General features: G+C 38.9%; 1 protein-coding gene across 1 annotated transcript in view; it reads right to left on the bottom strand.

The window, feature by feature from the left end:
• The window catches only part of LOC106868927 (uncharacterized), a 51,920-nt gene extending 33,028 nt beyond the window's left edge, over window positions 1-18,892 (bottom strand). The window contains exon 1 of the mRNA XM_052972678.2: window positions 18,693-18,892. The gene's annotated coding sequence lies outside the window, so the exon portion shown is untranslated. The remainder of the gene's footprint in view (window positions 1-18,692) is intronic.
• Window positions 18,893-21,110: the final 2,218 nt, after the last annotated feature.

Raw genomic sequence — 21,110 nt, 5'->3', positions numbered from 1 at the left:
ATCAATAACCTACATTATATCAGAGATGTTGTCATGGTGAAAGAAAAAAGGTGAAGGGAGTTCGTCTGTACTTTTAGCTGCTACATATACTATATTATTGACAAGAAACATTGAACAAAAAAGTTAAACCTCTTTCAAATCATACAATTAGGTCATTAAAACGTTGGGAGAAATACAAGTGAAATGTCTGAAAAATAAAATCAGATGGGAAGATCACAGATGCTGCACTGTTGATCAATAAGGCACATTTGTGATCTGGGCTGACTTGAATCTAAGCAACATTTATGTCATTTATATGACTATTTAGCCACACAAAAGTTACATTTTTTTAAACAAAGCTATCACTAACATGAAATCTTATTCATTGGGTTAACTAGAGTGTGGTAGGTTTGACTACCAACATATCAAGTGTAAAACGAAATTATTTAAGTACCAACAGAGGTAGATTTCCATGTGGTTGTGGTCGTTAGACCTGTTATAAATAGCAAACAAATTTTCCTTAAATCTCTATTATTATTATTATTATTATTATTATTATTATTACTTTTAGCCCAGACAGAAGGTAGTAACCGTAGTCCTTTACAGGACCTCCTAATACTGGTGGGAGAGAAGGAAATATCTTCAAGCTGGGAACCTAGCCCGAATGCTTGCAACAGAGTGGAGTCTGTTAAAGGCACCAGTTTGTGATGTTAATTCGGATTAAGTTTATGTCACAAGTAATGCCATGGTGGAATTTGAACTCAGAACGCAGGGAGCCGGAACAAATGCCAAGCATCCAGTCCAATGTTTTTACACCTCCATTCAACCCCACCGCCATGGATTATTACCATTTTTTATCAGCCCTGAAAGGATGAAAGTCAAAGTTGACCTCAGCCGAGTTTGAACTCAGGGTATAGAGAGTTGGGATCTTTGTGGTTTTCGTCACTGTTTACAATCATCTTTTAAAAACAATTTTAATATATCACAAAGATGTAATTTTTGACACTGAATCCAATTATAATACATTCTCCAGAGGTAGAAAATTTTAATAACGATTTTAATTTTTGGCACAAGGCCTGCAATTTCGGGGATGTAGGTAAGTCGTTTACTTCTATCCCCCAAGACTCAACTGGTACTACTATATCGATGCTGAAAGGATGAAAAGCAAAGTCAACCTCGGTGGAATTTGTACAAAGAACGTAAAGACAGACGAAATATCGCAAAGCATGTTGCCATGCGTGTAAACAATTTTGCTAGCTCGCCGCCTTACAGATGATCTTAATAACAAGAACTTCTGTTGTGTGGTATTTGTCTATGCTCACATAAATGTGACTGGCCACCTTAAGTTATTTCTCTTAGCTCGTTTTTGTTTAAATTATGCTCATTATCTGGCCACAAACGTTTTCTACTTTATTTTGTGTATGTTAAAGTCTTCTGACTGCTGGGGGATAATATCAGACAGCTGTCATACTTATGATGACTAAGCCAGAAACATCGGCAGACAATAAACATGTCGTTTTCTTTAATGGCATGTCAACACTGGAGAATTTTTAGTTCTTGAAATTATCTCCTCCCCACCTCAAGTGGAGCTGGTCGTTAATTGCAATTTAGTAATTATGACATCCTTTAGAGGTGGAGATAATGTTGTGGCATTTGATGCACTCTATAGTTGTCCGTTGTTGAAATGCATACAACTGGCCACTCAGTTACATGTCAGTTAATTCTTATATTTTTATACATTCTTTAAAGAAAAAAAGGTAATTTTTCAGATTAACACCCACACGATCTTCACTAGGGTGTTAGGGTTTTGGTTACGGTTAGGGTTAGGAATTCCGTCCCTAACCGTAACCCTAAACACTAAAACTAACCCTAACACCCTAGTGAAGATCGTGCGGCCGTTAATCTGAAAAATTATCGAAAAATGTGTGTCTTAAGACATCAATTCTGGCAATTATGACTTGAAGGACGACCTATATTTTATATATTTATTACGAAGATTTACACGCGTTGGAGTACTTTTAATCATAGTTCTGCTCCGACAAGACCGGCCCGTGGCTAAACAACAATTTCATCAAATCAATTTATGTAACATATATAACCGTGCTTATAAAAAAAAAAACGAGTTCACAATAAACGAGTCAAGTGAAAACGATTCATATTTTGTCTATTCTGCTTGATAACCTACATTAAATACGTTTGTATTCATTGCTTAAATTCGTAGCAACAACATGGCTTCCCATCCTTCCTGTCATGTCAGTTAAGTAGCGAGTTTCAACGTAGCCATTGTCATTTCAAGTCAACCGTTAAACATAACGGGGGGGGGGGGGGGGCTGCCAGGACAAAAAACAAATTATTCTAATGGCTAGCAAAATCAGTAAATAGTCGTTTTACATGCCTTACAATTCTTAACGTTCCTAAAATCAAATCGTATAAGAGGTTGAATTCAGAGCATCGATCCTCTTACGTTCGATAGAGTACCATTTCAAGAAATGGAGTCGATATTATCGACAGAACCCAACCTCAAAATTTGAGTGCCAAACTAAGTAGCTTCTGTCGTTTTAAAAGTATAAAAGACGAATTTGTGCAAAATGCTTAGCGGCATCTCTTCATGTTCTGAGTTCAAATTCTGACGAGGTCAACTTTTCGGGAACAATAAAATAAGTACCAGTTGAACACTGGATTTGATGTAATCGACTTAACCATCTCCCTAACATTGCTGACCTTGCACAAAAATATGAAATAATAACGATAATACTCACTCCAATTATTTTATGGGCAGCACTGGATTAACCATTACGCAAATAAGCACGTGCTTAGGGCATCAAGCGAAAGGGTGGGGGCACCACAGAAATGGTAAATGGTTTACGGCACAAAAGAAATCACTTTAAACTTGCTAAAATAATATTCGGGACGCCTTTAACTCTAGTAAGTACAGATGCAGATGTGTTACCTAAGATTAATTTTGAGGATCTGATCAAAGACTTTACAATTCAAAAAAGTAGGAGGAAACTTTTCAAATATAAACAAGAGCACTCAGCGCAAACCTCCGCCAAGGCAACACTAACGTCCTCTCAACGATTAGCAAGAGATGATTTTTAAAATGAGAATATCTGAACTCGACTGCTCTCACAAACGAGAATACTAAAAATGAACCCAATCGCTTTCAAAAATTAAGTAAAAAAAAAAAACAGGAAAAATAGTCCAGAATCCTTGTCCGGTATCGGATCGATCCCAAAATCTAATCAGTTCGTGCCAATCATGAAGCCAAACATCCCTGAAAGTTTCATCCGAATCCATCCAGCGGTTCTTGAGACATCTTGTTCACGGACAAAGATACAAACGCAACTGAAAACAATACCTCCGCATTCGCTAAAGCGGGAGCAATAAAGTGGAAGTATACAAAAATAAACATTATTTTCCCTCTTACTACTTTGTTTCGTTTTGAAAAATAAAAATTTATTTTATGGTTTGTTATTGTTTATATTTTGAATTACATAATCTTTTATGGGGGCACCAAAATCTGTACGTGCTTAGGGCCTCAATGGATCTTAATCCGGCCCTGATGGGGGGGGGGAGTAAGTAAAAGATTACAGTTTATACAAATAAACCTCCAGCGGGCTGGGTTAACTAATATGATCAGGGAGTAACGAAAATCAGCTGCAAAAAAAAAAAAAAAAAAAATGGGTGTGTTGAGGTGAATAAACCGTTTAAAAATGCAACAAATTCTTTCACTTTTCTCACAGATTACCACCACCATATACAGAACTAAAAATTATGCAACTTGAAAATTGCACAGAAGCTTTATAATCGCCCAGTGCATTGAAAACTATCTAATGACACCCTATATACTAGCAACATCGTTCCTACCCAACCGTCATGCAACAGTAATGTATGTACTTTTACTAGCAATGGTGACCTACCAAAAATAACTCGCACGCCATAACCATCACTGCCGCGTACACAGAACCTCAGTTTTACTGGAAGTAAAAACATAAAATAAAATGAAACATAATTAGCACCACTTATGTTGCATCATCATTTAGTTCTATCATAACGCTACTAGTGAAGAAATTCTAATGTGTTTGTATATATTAGAGTGGATTTATATGAGGTTACTGTATTAATGTCTCACGACGTGTGTGTGTGTTTTGCTTTATGCATAATTTGTAACAGACTGCACCAGGTTTCGAAACCTGCTGCAGTTTGTTACACATTTTTAAAAGCAGTAATAAACGGTTATTCTCGGTGTTGAGTTACGCCATCAATCTTTTACTAAAAGTACACAACGGACATTTGTGTGTGTATGCGTGCCGCTGTTTTTTTATACGTTTCAGACATTTGACTGCGGCCATGCTGGAGCACCGCCTTTAGTCGAATAAATCGACCCCCAGGACTTATTCTTTGAAAGCCTAGTATTTATTCTATCGGTCTATTTTGTCGAACAGCTAAGTTACGGGGATGTAAACACACCAACATCGGTTGTCAAGTGATGGTGGTGGTGGGGGACATAGACACGCAAACATATATACACACAAAAATTATATATATATATATATATATATATATATATATATATATATACACACACACACACACACAGACGGGCTTCTTTCAGTTTCCGTCTACCAAATCCAGTCGCAAGACTTTGGTCGGCCCGAGGCTATAGAAGACACATGCCCATGGTGCCACGCAGTGGGACTGAACCCGGAACCATGTGGTTGGTAAGCAAGCTACTTACCACACAGCCACTCCTGCGCCTATCTATCTCTCTCTCTCTCTCTGTATATATATATATATATATATATATATATATATATATATATAGACGGGCTTCTTTCAGTTTCCGTCAATTTATAACACGCTATAGAAACGTTATTCATTGCTTCCTTCCTAGGATTTCCCGACAAAATTGATCGACCCAGCGATGTACGAACCTAGTTGAACAATCGTGTCTATCTCACCAGCTTGAGGGGATCATGACCTACAGAGGTCATGGCCGTTGCCTGGGACCACAAATTTCATACATAGACACTGTCCGAAGATTACACCCATTTGTTGCGCATGTGTGTACGTAAGTGCGTGATTGTGTGCAGTTTGCGAGTTTGTGTTTGTGTATTATTTACAAATATTTGTACCCAATTTTGTACCTCTTTATACGAGATACAAGACCTCACACGCGCGCGCGTGGTAAGACAAGCAGCATAACAATGACATATTAAGATAGGAATGTCATCAAAGAGTTAGTAGAAGAGCCATTCCTCAGCACATTCATACATATTCGTATGTGTGTACGAATATGTGTGTGTAGTTTAATTGTAATACACAGACATAGTGTAGTATGCACAATGTGCAGGTTATTAATGAGTTAGTTATTACATGCCACTACAGTCCCTACTACTGTAATTGTCCACACATAAATGATGTCAGATCAAATATGTCATTTGGGTTCAGTGAATCAGAAGTTTTGTTATTTTTTTATTTAATTTTTTTCTTGTATGTGTGTGTGTGTGTACTACCACGATAGTTATTCAATGTGGTGGTTCTACTTGCTAGAAATAATTACCAAATCTTTGAAGTTCACTTTACTGTCATACCACTGAACACATATATATACTAAATAAAAATAACTGAATATAATATATTACATAAAGCGGAGTGGTCACGCATAGAATGCCTGTGGGCCGATGAAAGCCCAACATAGTGGAAAAGTTTTTAAAAAAAATATGTACTCAGTTTCGTTTTAGTGTTGATTTTTCGAAAATACCAAATGTTTGTTATTAAGTTGGCAAGCTGGTAAGTTGGTCACACCGGGTCAAACGCTGTAGCTTGACCAAAGAATATATTGAGGAGAGTGATCTCACACTCACACACACATATATACCGATGGGCTTCTCAAAATTATCGTCTAGCAAATCCACTCACAAGACTATGTTCGGCTAGCGGCTATAGGAGAAGACACTTGTCCAAGGTGTCACTCAGTAGGACTGAACCCGAAACCAATGTGGCTGAGAGCGAACTTCACAAGAACCACAAGCTAAGCCTGCTCTCGATAGACAGGGAGGGAGATAAAAATTAGGCGTAGAGGATAACTCAAACGAAAGTGATGAGTTTTAAATCGACCTCGTCAAAACTCCCTAAAATAGCAGATGTCACACACACCAATAAATGGCATGGCACAAATCTACTTAAACACAAACAATCAGTCGTTGATAATTTGTCACACAACGGAGTAAAAATAAAAAGAACTTTTTTTGTTTTCAATGTCGCTGATAAACGAATTAACTATCTAGATGAACAAATAAAATACAAGCCGTACCCGAGTAAAAATAATTGCACCTTTTCATTGACAAAAGAAAAAGTAATCAAACAGAAAAAAAAAATGTACGGTTAATATATATCGCCGAAGCAGAGTAGACATAGTTATACTGTAAGTATTGGTTTGTAAGAACATGTAAAATGGAGAGGTGGAAATAGCACCTAGTATTAGTATCATAATACAGGCATAACAGCGACTTTCCGGGTACTGAAGGTCCCGAACCTCTTATCGTCACCCTTTCAAAGCCTAGCCAGGCTCATGGGCCCGGTTTCCATGACATATGTGTTTCCCCCCAGCTGGACGGGACGCCGGTCCATCGCAGCGTTACTCAAGAAACAGGAAGAAAGAGTGAGAGAAAGTTGGGGCGAAAGAGTACAACATGGGTCGCCACCATCCCCTGCCGGAGCCTCGTGGAGCTTTTAGGTGTTTTCGCTCAATAAACACACACAACGCCCGATCTGGGAATCGAAACCGCGATCTTCCGACCGCGAGTCCGCTGCCCTAACCACTAGGCCATTGCGCCTCCGAACCTCTTATAATCCACACTAATTTGCGAGCAGGAACTTTAAATTCCCGCAGTGGCCAAACTAGTGCTAGTTTATTTACTGGTATCTTTATCAGACTAGAACCTTGCAAAGTACAGCATTAATAAACTTATATAATTCATACTAATGTACAGGAATCTGTGCTTCATTTAAATCATTTAAGTAAGGTGACTACCACTCCTGATTCGGAAAAAATCAGTAATCCGGAAAGTCTTTGGAACTAAAGGCTCTGGAAAATCGATGTTGTGCCTATACAAATGGTAACAATCTCACAGGTCTAGGGGAGCCTTCAAGTAAATAAATTATTCTCTTTACAGAAAGATGTAAAATATTATAGCACAAATAGTTTTCCATACATAAACTTCACTGGATTGCAATTTCTGTCCTTATTTTCTGCACCAAAAACTGCAAAAAGGCCAATTTATTTTTATTGCCAACTGGCATAGTAAAAATTGGAGAAGAAATCATCAAAATAACTTCTTGATATAAAATAATTAGGTCATTTTCAGAAAAGAAAGGTCTTAAATATAGGAGACATCGCTATGCCAAGTGAACTACAAATATTAGATTATAAACTTACGACTTTTTAATAGGTATTTAAAGTTTGAAGAGGGGAGAATAAAAGAAATACATAAATAAAACAGCTTGAATTTGAGCAACGACGTAATAGTATGATCAAGGTATTGTAAACCATCCAGCAACTCGTTAATAATGCCTTATTTGTTCGCTATTCTATTATTGTCACATTCTTTCTCTCCTCTCTTTCAATCACTGCCTATAACCATACCTGTATATTTCTCCCCCCACCTCTCTCTCTCTCTCTCTCCAAAGAACTATGCAGAGAGCTAGACAAGTACTCCTGGTATTTGAACAAAGTGAGCCAAGAGAAATAACTCAATGTGACCAGTGGCATATTTATGAATAACAGACAAATATCGGCATGTTAAATACCTTACAGCAAAAATTTCTAAAATTATTTCCGCCTCGAGATGTGTCTTAATTACCAAATGGCAATTAAGAATTTTTCATTGTAATTTATCTAACATACCGGTATTTATCTATGTTATTCAAATATATAGCACTGGCCACCTTGAATTATGGACTGTGGCCATACTGAGGCACCAGATTGAAGGATTTAGTCGAACAAATAAATTTCAGTATTTATTTTTGAAGTCGGTTACATTTTCGATCGGCCCCTTTGGCCAAACTGCTAGTTCACAAGGACATAAACCAATACCGGTTGTCAAACGAGCCAAGCACATACCGACACACACACACACACACACACACTAAGGGTTTCCACAGTTTCCATCGACAAAATTCAACCTCAAGGTGTTGGACGATAAATAAAACACTAACCTCTTTTTTCGTAATTGCTGGCCTTGTGCCAAGATTAGAAACCTGTTATTTAATATGTTTCCTATTTAAAAGGTTAGGAGGCACAGACACGTAACGACAGGAGGTAAAAAACAAAATCTTTCATTATTGGGGGAATTAAGAGAAAACACTTGGAAACGAACAAAAGAAGGTTTTTTCCCTCTTCACAATCTAAAGCTAACTCTCTTCGTGTAAAGAAAAAAATAAAATAACTATTACAAATAAATATGCAAGTCATCACAGTAAGACAGTTACGAGAGAATTTGTGAGTGCGTATGTGTCAAAAAAAAAAACAGAGCTGAAAAATAAAGAATAGGACGAGAGAGAGAGAGAGAAATTGGTGATGGGCAAATGTGTATGTGTGAAAACAAGAGAAAGTGAGTGAATGAATGAAATAAAAAGAGAGGTAGGAGAGAAGGAATGCCATAGAAAAGCGATAACTTCAGTTGAGTGTAGATCAGCAAATTAATGGTAAAAATTTGATTTTGGGAGAATAGTGTACTTTATGCCGCTGACATATATGTACTAACACGCTATCTTAAAAATAATGGATTATAACTAACACAAGACTTTTGCCTTGAGATCACGAGATGATTGTAAATGAATATCACCGTCATACAAATTCGTTTCTAGCCTTCTACGAAAAACATGCTTTGCCATAGGGAGAAATACTACCTTGCTTAGTTAGAAACAGGTGAGGGTTGGCGACATGAAGAGTGCAGAAACATCTTCTCAACAGATTTCGTCTCATCCATTCAAGCATGGAAAATTTGGGCGTTAAACGATGATGATGGGAATACACGAATGTCAAAGAGAAGCCCTTTACAACACGTGGACTGATGCCGTGTGACAAGAAGCTTCTGGTCTAAGACAAACATGTCTTAGTTACCTTCGTCAGCTGACTTTAAAGCCAAGAAACACCATCTTACCAACATAGTTAATATTGTCCAAAAGTTTTGATCTTATTGGAGCTAATCTCCATTGCTTGTCGTTAGTAAACAAACTTCATACGAGTTTTTTTGCCAACTAATTGCATGGATAATCTTCGATGATCGAGGCTTTTCAACACGTTACACAGTTTCCGAACCAATCATCCGGAAAGATTAGGGCCAGAAGTGTCCCGGATTTCTGGATTTTCCAGAGACAGTCTAAATATATGCTAAAAATATAAAATAAACAATGAAAAGTACAGAGCTAAATGGTATTTAAAATGTTAATACACTTTTAAAGCAGGGTATGTTAAATCTTTATAAAGAACAAAACATTGTAACACCGTATGCAAATTAAACAACTTAAAAAAAGATTGTTTTGCTCAATACAGGATACAATAGTTTGCACGGTATAAACAGTATTCCCAGATACCTGGAAGCCGGATAAGCGGCCCGGTACTGTATGTACTACATCTGGTGACCGTAAGATCGCCTTACATCTCTGTTCCTACCTTAGGATCAGATTAAATAATTAACTTGAAACACTAAGATAAAGCGAGACACGTGCATACGTTTGTACGAGTGCGTGCGAATGGGCGCGTGTCTGTCCGCCAGCGTGTGGGTACGTATGTTTCCTCGTATGTGTACGGCAGTGTGTACGTGTGTGTGGTGTTTGTTTTCACACACACACACACACACACACACACACACACACATTACGCGCGCGCGAGAGTAAATACCTACCATTACATTCAAGTTTGTATGGTTATTTAGGTATGCAGAAGCGCGAACGTAAGCAGACAGTCAGACGGAGAGGTTGTAAAAAAGAACGAAAGAAAGCTGTTGTTAGCGTTTGCCAAAGTCTTGCAAGATTTATGAATTATTGTCTATGAGAACAATTACCAAATTGCTACAATCTTAGAGATAAAAGATTACATGTGTGAGCACATGTGTGTGTTATACACACATGAGGTGAGTGAATAAAATAACCACATATACACAAGAAAAAAAAATGTACACGTTGCCCTCTCACGTAAATAATATCTGCAATACATTCGTTCCTCACCTGCCTACCGAAGTTGTAATTTGAGAGGCAAGTTTTATCGGTAGCAAACAATCTACCTGAGAAATTAAGTAAAGAGAGATATGTTCAATGAGTATCAGCCAAGAATGAAAATCCACCTCTCATATTTAGACACACGCACCAATACGTAGGATGTTGGAGTAAAAAAGTCTACTAATGATTCTGTATTAGTTTAAAACCTGATTTATGTGAGAGAAAGAACGAAACAGACAGACAGATAGATAGATCTATATGAATTGTACATTTTTTGTTTTGTTTTTGGAGAAGAGAAATCTGACTACCAATAATAATTCAACTAATGTGCATGTGTGTAAGAAACTATGCGTGGAACGAAATGATTTTTGAACGAAAAGTGAGTAATAATACTACGACTGATTGGTGCAATTTCCCGAGAGAAGTATGTGAGCAGTACGGCATTCTTTCGAAAGAATGCCAGCAACACTTGGAAGCTCGGCTGATCCACAGCAATTCAGTGGATTGGATGGTGCAGGAAACCCCCACAACTGTGGGGTACTACTAAAGCAGCGCGGACCCGAACGCGCAGTCGCGCGTCCGCGCTAGCTAGTCTTGAGAGGTCGGCCCTAACCCTATCCCTAACCATATCCCTAACCCTAACCCTATCCCTAACCCGCGTGTGCAAATGAATACGTGTTTAGGGTTAGGGTTAGGATCGACCACTCACGACTAGCTAGCGCGGACGCGCGACTGCGCTGCTTTAGTAGTACCCAACTGTGGAAATAGACAAAGCCAAATATATGCATCGGAAATATCACTGAAGAGAGTGACATGAAAGGCATATGGTGTTCTATACATTGGTTATATCACATAACATTATTTACATTAACTCTGGGTTATCAGTCATCACTTTCGGTTTCTGTCACAATTACATTTCACTTTCGTTAGGACAATTTACTTTCGTTTCTCGAGGACAGTAAACTGCATGTAGATCGTAGGAGGTATTGCTTCTCAGTAAATTTGTTAGAAGGGGAGTAAACCCAAGTGGTCGGGCCTAATGTCAGCATACAACTGCAGGACAGAGAGTAACAACTAGAAGAGAGGGGAAAAAAATACTTGATTGATGCTAGGTAGAGGGGCTTTCCGTTCCCATATTTTATTATCGTTTATTCGTTACTTTTTACTTGTTTCCATGTAAATACCCCACCCACTGTCCCTCATGCCTTGGGATCCTTGCGGGCAAATAAATAAATAAAATAAACTAATGCTATTATAATTAGTATTAGTTACTGGGTTTGAAAGAAAGTTATTACATATGTGAAATATTAATCATGTAGGAGGAGTGGCCGTGAGGTAAGTAGCTTGCTAACCAACCACATGGTTCCAGGTTCAGTCCCACTGCGTGGCACCTTGGGCAAGTGTCTTCTACTATAGCCTCGGGCCGACCGAAGCCTTATGAGTGGATTTGGTAGACGGAAACTGAAAGAAGCCCGTCGTGTGTATATATATATATATATATATATATATACATATACATATATATGTGTGTGTGTGTATGTGCGTGTGTATATGTTTGTGTGTGTGCGTGTGTATATGTGTGTTTACGTCTCCGTAACTTAGCGGTTCGGCTACAGAGACTAATAGAATAAGTACTGGGGTCGATTAGCTCGACTAAAAGGCGGTGCTCCAGCATGGCCACAGTCAAATGACTGAAACAAGTCAAAGAGTATGTAATCAAGAGGCGAACTGGCAGAATCGCCCAACAAAATGGAAGAAATTTGGAAGAAATGCACAGCGACTTTTCTTCCAAATTTACGTACTGAGAGCAAATGCCGCCAAAGACAACATTGCCTTTCATCCTTTCAGTTGGGCACGACGGTCAATCTGATGCACTATGCCCCCACTCCTCGAAACCGCTGGCCATGTGCCAAGTTTGCTTCTCAAGCACATGGTTCTAGGTTCAGTCTGACACCTCGGAAAAGTGTCTTCTACTATAGCCTCATGCTGACCAAAGCCTGTGAGAGGATTTGGCAAACGGAAACTGAAAGCCGTGTGTATGTGTGTGGGTGCGTCTTTGTATCTATGTTTTTCCCCCACCATCGCCTGGCATCGTTGTGTTTATGTCCCGATAATCTAGCGGTTCAGCAAAAGAAACCGATAGGATAAGTACCAGACTTTAAAAAAAAGTACTCCTTCGATTAAAGACTCCTCAATGCGGTGCCCCAGCGAGGCCGCAGTCTGACAATTGAAATAAGATAAAAGGTATCATTGGCTTTACGCCTAATTAGAAATACATTCAAAATTTGCTCTTATTTCTATCACAAAGAAGAGTGGTACAGCTTAAGACATACAGTCAAGGTTAATAAAACCTTCGAGAGAAATGTCCTGACAATATTTACACACTGTTAACGTGTTAGTTTGTGCTTTATATATTTTATTTGAACGTGCCTCTGACTATAGTTACAGATAATCAGCCCATGTTCTTAAATGCGACTATTTATTGTTACATTTCATACATACCAATTACAAAATGGACGTCACGTTCGTTACACACCGACAATAGTATTTCTATATCTAGCTTAGTTCAACTGAGTTCAACTTGATAAAAGGTAAGGCGTGACTCAAAGTGGTTGGTAAGTCGACCTGCTAGAAATTCTACACATCGTCTTAAAAATTGGAAAGGACACATTATATATCAATTTATATATATATATATATATATATATATATATATATATTCTTTCATTTGTTTCAGTCATTTGACTGCGGCCACGCTGGAGCACCGCCTTAAAGGGTTTTAGTCGAACAAATCGACCCCAGAACTTATCCTTTGTAAGCCTAGTACTTATTCTATCGGTTTCTTTTGCCGAATGCTGAACCGCTAGATTACGGGGGCATAAACAGACCAGCATCGGTTGTCAAGCGATGGTTGGGGGGGGGGGGGGCACACGTGTGTGTGTGTGTGTGTGTGTGTGTTTATATATATATATATATATATATATATATATAACGGCGGGCTTTTTTTCAGTTTCCGTCTACCAAATCCACTCACAAGCTTTGGTCGGCCCGAGGTTATAGTAGAAGACACTTGCCCAAGGTGCCACGCAGTGGGATTGAACCCGGGACCATGTGGTTGGGAAGCAAGCTTAGAACCACACAGCCACGCCTGCGCAACGTCTGCTTTTCCATGAAGAGGCAGATTTTCTATGGTCGGACGCCATTCCTGTGGCCAATCTCCACCAGTTTCCAGGTAAGGTAATACTTCGTAAAAATTTACCGAAATATTCGCCAGACTTATTTTCACATAATACTGGAAACGAAGGACACTCTTTGCATAAAAGTAACACTCGTTTACAACTGTCTTGTGATACCAAGGCAAGGAGACAGTAACACACACAGCTTCCGCCTACGAAATCCACTCACAAGGTTACAACAGACGACACTTGCCCAAGGTACCACGGCGCGGGATGGGTGTATATGGATGCATGTGTGTGTATGTATATATATATATATATATATATACACACACACACATAGTAATACCTCATTTTAAGAGGACTCGCTTTACAAGACTCCTGGTTTGCGAGTTTTATTTTATTATAAATTTTTCAAGCAAAAGATCAACATTTTGAACGAAGTGCAAAAAGTTTCTACTGTCGTAACAAATGGCGGCGGTAAAGAATACGCACACCACCCGTTTTCGGCGTAACCCTAACCTTAAACACCGGGTGTGCGTATCCTTTACCTTCACCAACAAATGCTTCAGCGTGTCACCGAGAAATTTATAGAGAGCGAAAAAAGGCTTTTAAGTGAACAACTCTAAACTTGTTTTTTTTTTATAAAAGGAATGCACAGGTGATGGTGTGTGCGAGTCTGGTGCGAGTGAAAGTGATTCTAATAACTATTGTAAAAATATTTTTTATTATAGGCTCGTTTACCAAGCACATGGTTCAGGGTTCAGTCCCACTGCGTGGCACCTTGGGCAAGTGTCTTCTACTATAGCCTCGGGCCGACCAAAGCCTTGTGAGTGGATCTGGTAGACGGAAACTGAAAGAAGCCTGTCGTGTATATATGTATGTCTGTGTGTGTGTTTGAGTGCCTGTGTTTGTCCCCACAACATCGCTTGACAACCGAAGCTGGTGTGTTTACGTCCCCGTAACTTAGCGGTTCGGCAAAAGAGACCGATATAATAAGTACTAGGCTTACAAAGAATAAGTCATGGGGTCGATTTGCTCGACTAAAGGCGGTGCTCCAGCATGGCCGCAGTCAAATGACTGAAACAAGTAAAAGAGTAAAGAGTATAAATGATCTGGACATTCTTTTACTTTACATTCTTCACATTCTACTGTTGTTTTATAGGAATTTATTTACGAGTATTATAAATGTTATAGGGAACGAATTCCCTATATAACATTGCAACCATGGGAAATTATTGCTCTGCTTTACGAGCGGTCTCAGGGAACAAATTATATCGTACATCGCAGCATTGCACACGCGCGCACGCAAAGGGAATGGCAGTTTGTATATGTAGTCCTTGATGTACTATGTCTGGTGCAAAAAGAAAAGAAAAAAATTTAAATCAAGGTCACAACATGAACGTTTCTGAGCAATAGGCCTCTGTTCAGTCAAGGTTGACCTGGGACAAAACAGCAACATGTACTACGTAATTATAAACTAAAGTGTGCATATATAATGAAAAATCGATGTTTACAAGGAATAACATTTTACTGTAGGAACTCAAGTGGAATAATTTAATAATTTACTTCAATTTAATGATGTTCAAATATGTAACCAGGGCAGTTGCTCGAATTCTAGAGGAAGGAAAGTTATGTTTTGACCGACTGACTGACTATCGACAATGAATTTGTAAATAAGAAAGTCGTGGAAATGTACTGATAAACAAACTATTAACATAAACACCTGTTTTCATACAAAGGGAAGAAAGATCTTTGGAAAAAGTCTATCAAAACAAAGTTATTTGTTCGGTAATTTCCGTAATTGTTTTTTTTTTTTTTTATTTCTGTTTATGTATTTGTGTATGTAAACATATGCACGTGTTTATGTGCATGTATGTATGTATGTACGTGTTTATGAGCATGTATGTATGATACATATGCAAAAATATATACATACACTTAGATACAAAAATATGCATGCATACATACATACATACATACATACAGAAACACATACAAACACAAAAAGTTCATAAACTTAAGGATTCGCCCGAGACAAAAAAAAAAAAAAAAAATTTACGGAAATTGCTGGCAGGAGTGGCTGTGTGGTAAGTAGCTCGCTTACCAACCACATGGTCCCGGGTTCAGTCCCACTGCGTGGCATCTTGGGCAAGTGTCTTCTACTATAGCCTCGGGCCGACCAAAGCCTTGTGAGTGGATTTGGTAGACGGAAACTGAAAGAAGCCCGTCGTATATATGTATATATATATGTATGTGTGTGTGTATGTTTGTATGTGTGTGTGTTTGTCCCTCCTATCATCGCTTGACAACCGACGATGCTGGTGTGTTTATGTCCCCGTAACTTAGCGGTTCGGCAAAAGAGACCGAAAGAATAAGTACTAGGCTTCTAAAGAATAAGTTCTGGGGTCGATTTGCTCGACTAAAGGCGGTGCTCCAGCATGGCCACAGTCAAAAGACTGAAACAAGTAAAAGAGTATATATATATATATATATGTATATATATATATATATATATATATATATATATATATATATATATGTGTGTGTGTGTGTGTGTGTGTGTGTGTGTGTGTGTCCAACATCGCTTGACAACCGATGGTGGTGTGTTTACGTCCCCGTAACTTTGCGGTTCAGCAAAAAGAATTGATATAATAAGTACTAGGCTTACAAAGAATAAGTCGTGGGGTCGATTTGCTCGACTAAAGGCGGCGCTCCAGCATGGCCGCAGTCAAATGACTGAAACAAGTAAGTAAAAGAGTAACAAATACTTTCAGTTTTGATAGATTTTCTCCGAAAGATCGCCATACAAGGTTCTATGTGCACCAGACCATTATGAAAAAAATACACCTCACCACGCCTACCAAAAGGAATGAATTTTAAAGTCCCCCCCCCCTTCATTTATCGAAGTTTTTGACATTTCTCATTTAACAACCTCTATTTTTTAAGTTCAAGCTGACTACCTCTAATGTCTCAAAAGCAATTAAGTGTTAACATGAGATATCCATATTAGTTGTTTAACCCAGGTCAGCTGGGACCAAGCAGATCTATGAATCAAAGGTGTATCGGACAGCAGCTCAGTTAGTGAACAGGTGCGCACGAAGTGATAACCTCTAGATATTAAGAGTTACATAAAATATGTCCTTTTTTGAATTCGATAGGAGTATGATGCGAGAGAGGTTTAGCTGCTGTATTTATCAACTCGGTTTTCTTTCAGATTGTTGTTCACTCTAAAGTGAAACCTGACTGACCAAGTACGAGGTCAACTTTACATTCCTTCTGGGTCGACAAAACAAGTATCAGTTGAGCAGTGGGGTTGATATAATCGATTAAACTCCTCTCTCTAAAATTGCTAACCGTGTACTAAAATTTGAAACCATTATTGAAGGCGTTCCAGCCGAGTGTGCTCCGTTTTTTTTCTTTTGTTTTGTTATTTTGTATTTTTCTATGTATCAGGTTGATTTAAAAAAGTAAACAACGTTTTGAACCATGAAGAATTTGTATCGGATTTTTGCAGAGGTTCGAATTATTTTAAACATTTTTTTTTTTTTGCAATTGTCTTATAATACAGACATATATACTTGCTCAAATGCATCAATAAATTAACATTGATATTTTGTCACCGTTGTTAATCATCTGAAATGGAACTGTCAAAGCGCGATATTCGAACAATTTTGCTATACAACTTCAAAAAAGAACGTAAAGCAGCTGAAACTGCTCGCGATATCAACGAAACGTTTGGTAAGGAAATGACCAGTGAGTGGTCAGCTCGAAAATGGTTTAAACGATTTCGCAATGGAGACCTGAGCCTTGAAGATCGCGAGCGTAGTGGGCGCCTATCTGTCATCGATGACGGTCAATTAAAGACCGTCATTGAGAAAGATTTACGTGAAACCACTCGAGAACTGGCAAAAGAACTTTAAGTTAGCCAGAAAACTGCCTGCAACCATTTGCATGTTCGATAAATGGGTACCACACGATTTGAATGAAAATCAGAAAATGCGCAGATATGAAATTTGCTTGTCGCTTCTTCTCTGTAACCAGACTAATACATTTCTCGATCGTATTGTAACTTGCGAAGAAAAGTGGATTCTGTACAATAATAAAAAACGTTCTTCGCAGTGATTGGACCAAAATGAAGCACCAAAAACCTTCCCTAAACCCGAGCTCTTCAAAAAGGTTATGGTGACTCTTTGGTGGTATATTGCTGTTGGACTTATCCACAATAACTTATTAAAACCCCCAAAAAACCATTACTGCAGAAACATATTACCATGAAATTGCCAAAATGAAAAACTGCTACTCCTCCATCCCAGACTGGTCAACAGAAGAGGGCCAATCATTCTTCATGAAATGCTCGACCACACATTTCACTAATGACGCTCCAAAAGTTGAGGGAACTTGGTTATGAAGTTCTTCCCCACTCAGCTTATTACCCAGACCTTTTATCCTACCGGCTACCACTTTTTCAAGCACCTTGATGGTTTCTTGCGAGAGAAGGAGTTCAAAAATCAAACCGATGCGGAAAGTGCGTTGAATGAGTTCATCAGATCCAGGACTCCAGATTTTTATGTAACAGCCCGCGCCTTTAACCACTACGCCATATGCCCGTGGCCATATTCTCTAGATCAAAATAAATTAGCATCGGGCCCCTGGTGGACTCAAAAATTTAGGGGCCCCTGTGGCTTCCATGCAAACTACCCAGCGTGCCGTGCTTTAGGACAGAACTTTCGCCAGATTTCTGTAAAAGTAGTCGTGATTATGTAGATTATGGGTTCGCAGTCTATTATTGAAAAAACACTATTTGTGTAAAGTGTTTAGCTCCACGTGGACTCTGCCTGTAAGCAAAGACGGTAGAATACATGACAAACCTATTATATATAAGACGAGATCTGGAGAAATCTGGCCGATATTTCTAATAGGTCGTATGTATTAAAATAAAGCTGCTGTGTGGTTAAGAAGCTTGATTTGCAACCATATGGTTTCGGGATCAATCCCACTGCGCTGCACTTAGGACAAACGTATTTTACGGTAGCACAGAACCGGCAATGCCCTGAGTGAATTTGGTAGGCGGAAACTGTATGGAAGCCCACCATGTGTATGTGTGCGCGCGGGCAATACTACTTGACAACCAGTATTGGCAGATCGGCAAAGAAAAGAAAGCCGATACATTAAAGTAACAGACTTCAAAATAATAAGTACAGGGGTTGATTTTTTTTTTCCGGCTAAAACCCTTCAAGGCGGTGTCCAAGCATGGCTGCAGTCCAATGACTGAAACCAGAGGTGAATAAGAGAAATAAAACACAAACATACTGGAGATTTCTTCCGTGACTTTCGTGTTTGTTCCTCCTCGGCTGTGAAATAAACGCCACAACGAAACGAAACTTGGATCAACTGAAAAAAACATTGATCTCTTGATAGTTGTTGCTGTCTCAAGTCAATCCGGAAAGAGACGAGCTTATGATCAAGGATATTTTCAGCCGTAACAATCCCACCTTTTTCCTGTGCTGGGCAATCAGGACCACATTAACCAACGTGTCCTTTTCTAAGGCTGTGGAGGGAAGGGAGTGGAGGCGCAATGGCCCAGTGGTTAGGGCAGCAGACTCGCGGTTTCGATTCCCAGACCGGGCGTTGTGAGCGTTTATTGAGCGAGAACACCTAAAAGCTCCACGAGGCTCCGGCAGGGGTTGGTGGCGAACCCTGCTGTACTCTTCCACCACAACTTTCTCTCACTATTACTTCCTGTTTCTGTTGTGTCTGTAATTCAAAGGGTCAGCCTTGTCACACTGTGTCACGCTGAATATCTCCGAGAACTACGTTAAGGGTACACGCGTCTGTGGAGTGCTCAGCCACTTGCACATTAATTTCACGAGCAGGCTGTTCCGTTGATCGGATCAACTGGAACCCTCGACGTCGTAAGCGACGGAGTGTCAATAACGGGAAGAAAGAAGTAGGTGGGGGGAACTTAAAACGATTTGACTGCTATTTCCAGCAGACAGAGCAACAACGTAGAGGCTTCCTAATGGTGGAGTGCGAAGATAAGATATTTTCAGTGCAAGCTTGTTTAGTTCAAGTCAGCCCTAACTAGGCAAACTTTTGATTAGATATTTTAGCCGGGACCATCAGGTTAATATTTTTATTATGACCCAGGTGTTCACATATTTTGTATACTATGTATATAGTCTCCTTTTCAGGCACTCATCTTTTTATGTAAACCCACCACAAATTGTGAGCTGTCCTTGTAATATCCCCTAGTTTTTCTGATGCCCTTGTGGCCTAAAAAAATCATTATGACAAGGACTGGCAAAATCCTTGGAACGTCAGCAAAAGTGCCTTACGGTATTTCTTCAGGATCTTAACGTTCTGAGTTCAAATCCCGATAAGGGTCAACTTAGTCGATAAAATAAAGTACCAGTCTACTACTGGGTAGATATAATCGACTCACCCCTTTCTCTAAAACTGCTGGCATTGGGCCAAAATTGTTATTATTATCATCACCATCATCATAGGTGGCAAGCAGACAATCGCTAGCACGCCAAACGAAATAGCATCGGTCTTTACGTTTTGCGTTCAAATTCTTCCGAGGACAACTTTGCTTTTTATACTTTCGGGCTAGAAAAAAATAAGTACCACATGGAACACCGGGGCCGATTTAATCAACTTATCCCCTCCTTCAAAATTGCTGCCTTTATGCCAAAATGTGAAACTATCATCATCAAACAGTCCCTCTTGACTACAATATGCAACATGTCCGTTTGTGAAACAGAGCATGTAATAGGAGGACGATTTGGCTGTCATTTCTAGCAAATGCAATGACCACGTAGAGGTTCCCTTGTTGAAGCGCCCGAGCGTAGAAGGGAAGCGAAATGGCGGTGACGCCTTAAGTTTTGCCTGTTAAAATATCCTAAAGTATAGTTTGTTGACTGGAAAATATTTTCTATATAAATAATAGTACGTAATCGAATGGATGGAAATTATTTTTATTTTTTCTTCAACAAATGTACTTTCAGTGACTAAAAAAAAACCCCATTTTCTTTCTCCCCCTTATAAATATAAAAGAACTGCTTTTGTATCTTTTAGATTTTATTGACAAATTTTATCGGATTAGCTGAAAATATAGTATTACAGGGGGAAGGAAAAGATGCGTAATTCTTTATATGATTGCGTAAAATATTTCCTTGTTACCTTATCGATTTCTTTTTTTATTATTGTGTAATGTTTTGTTTTCCAACTAAAACTTAACGTATATCCAGAACCGTGTTAAACAGCAGTATAACTACCACCACCACCAACCCCCAAACAAAGCAATGCATTTGGGATCTATAATATTTATTTATTGACATCAAACCACAGACATAGATTAGCATAGATAGAACATAACATTGATAAGCACTGGTCCTAGCGATGCTTCAGAAAAGCTATTGTTACCTCATGGGGAAGGAAAATGGGCAAGTAATTGAATGGCTTGTTTCCTTTATTTTTTAATATTTGTGTTTCAAACAGCAATTACGACTGTGAAAGAATGGAATGATGCCCCTAAACTTTTTTTTTTCTTTTTACATCCTTCCCTCCCAACTTCGTTCTCTTTTCCTTTTTCACGAAGTAACAAAAGCCATTCCGAAACTCCGCCCTGGACCCTTTATACTCGTGAGGGCCCCCAGAGCAACTTGTCCAAAAGTGTGCCTGCGATTTAAACACGGTACTAGGGCATAGTGAAAACGTGATTAGATT

Source organism: Octopus bimaculoides, chromosome 14, assembly GCF_046866305.1.
Source record: "Octopus bimaculoides isolate indiv1 chromosome 14, ASM4686630v1, whole genome shotgun sequence".
Lineage (NCBI taxonomy): Eukaryota > Metazoa > Mollusca > Cephalopoda > Octopoda > Octopodidae > Octopus > Octopus bimaculoides.
The sequence above is the reverse complement of the archived record's forward strand: the minus strand, read 5'-3'. Positions and strand labels throughout refer to the sequence as shown.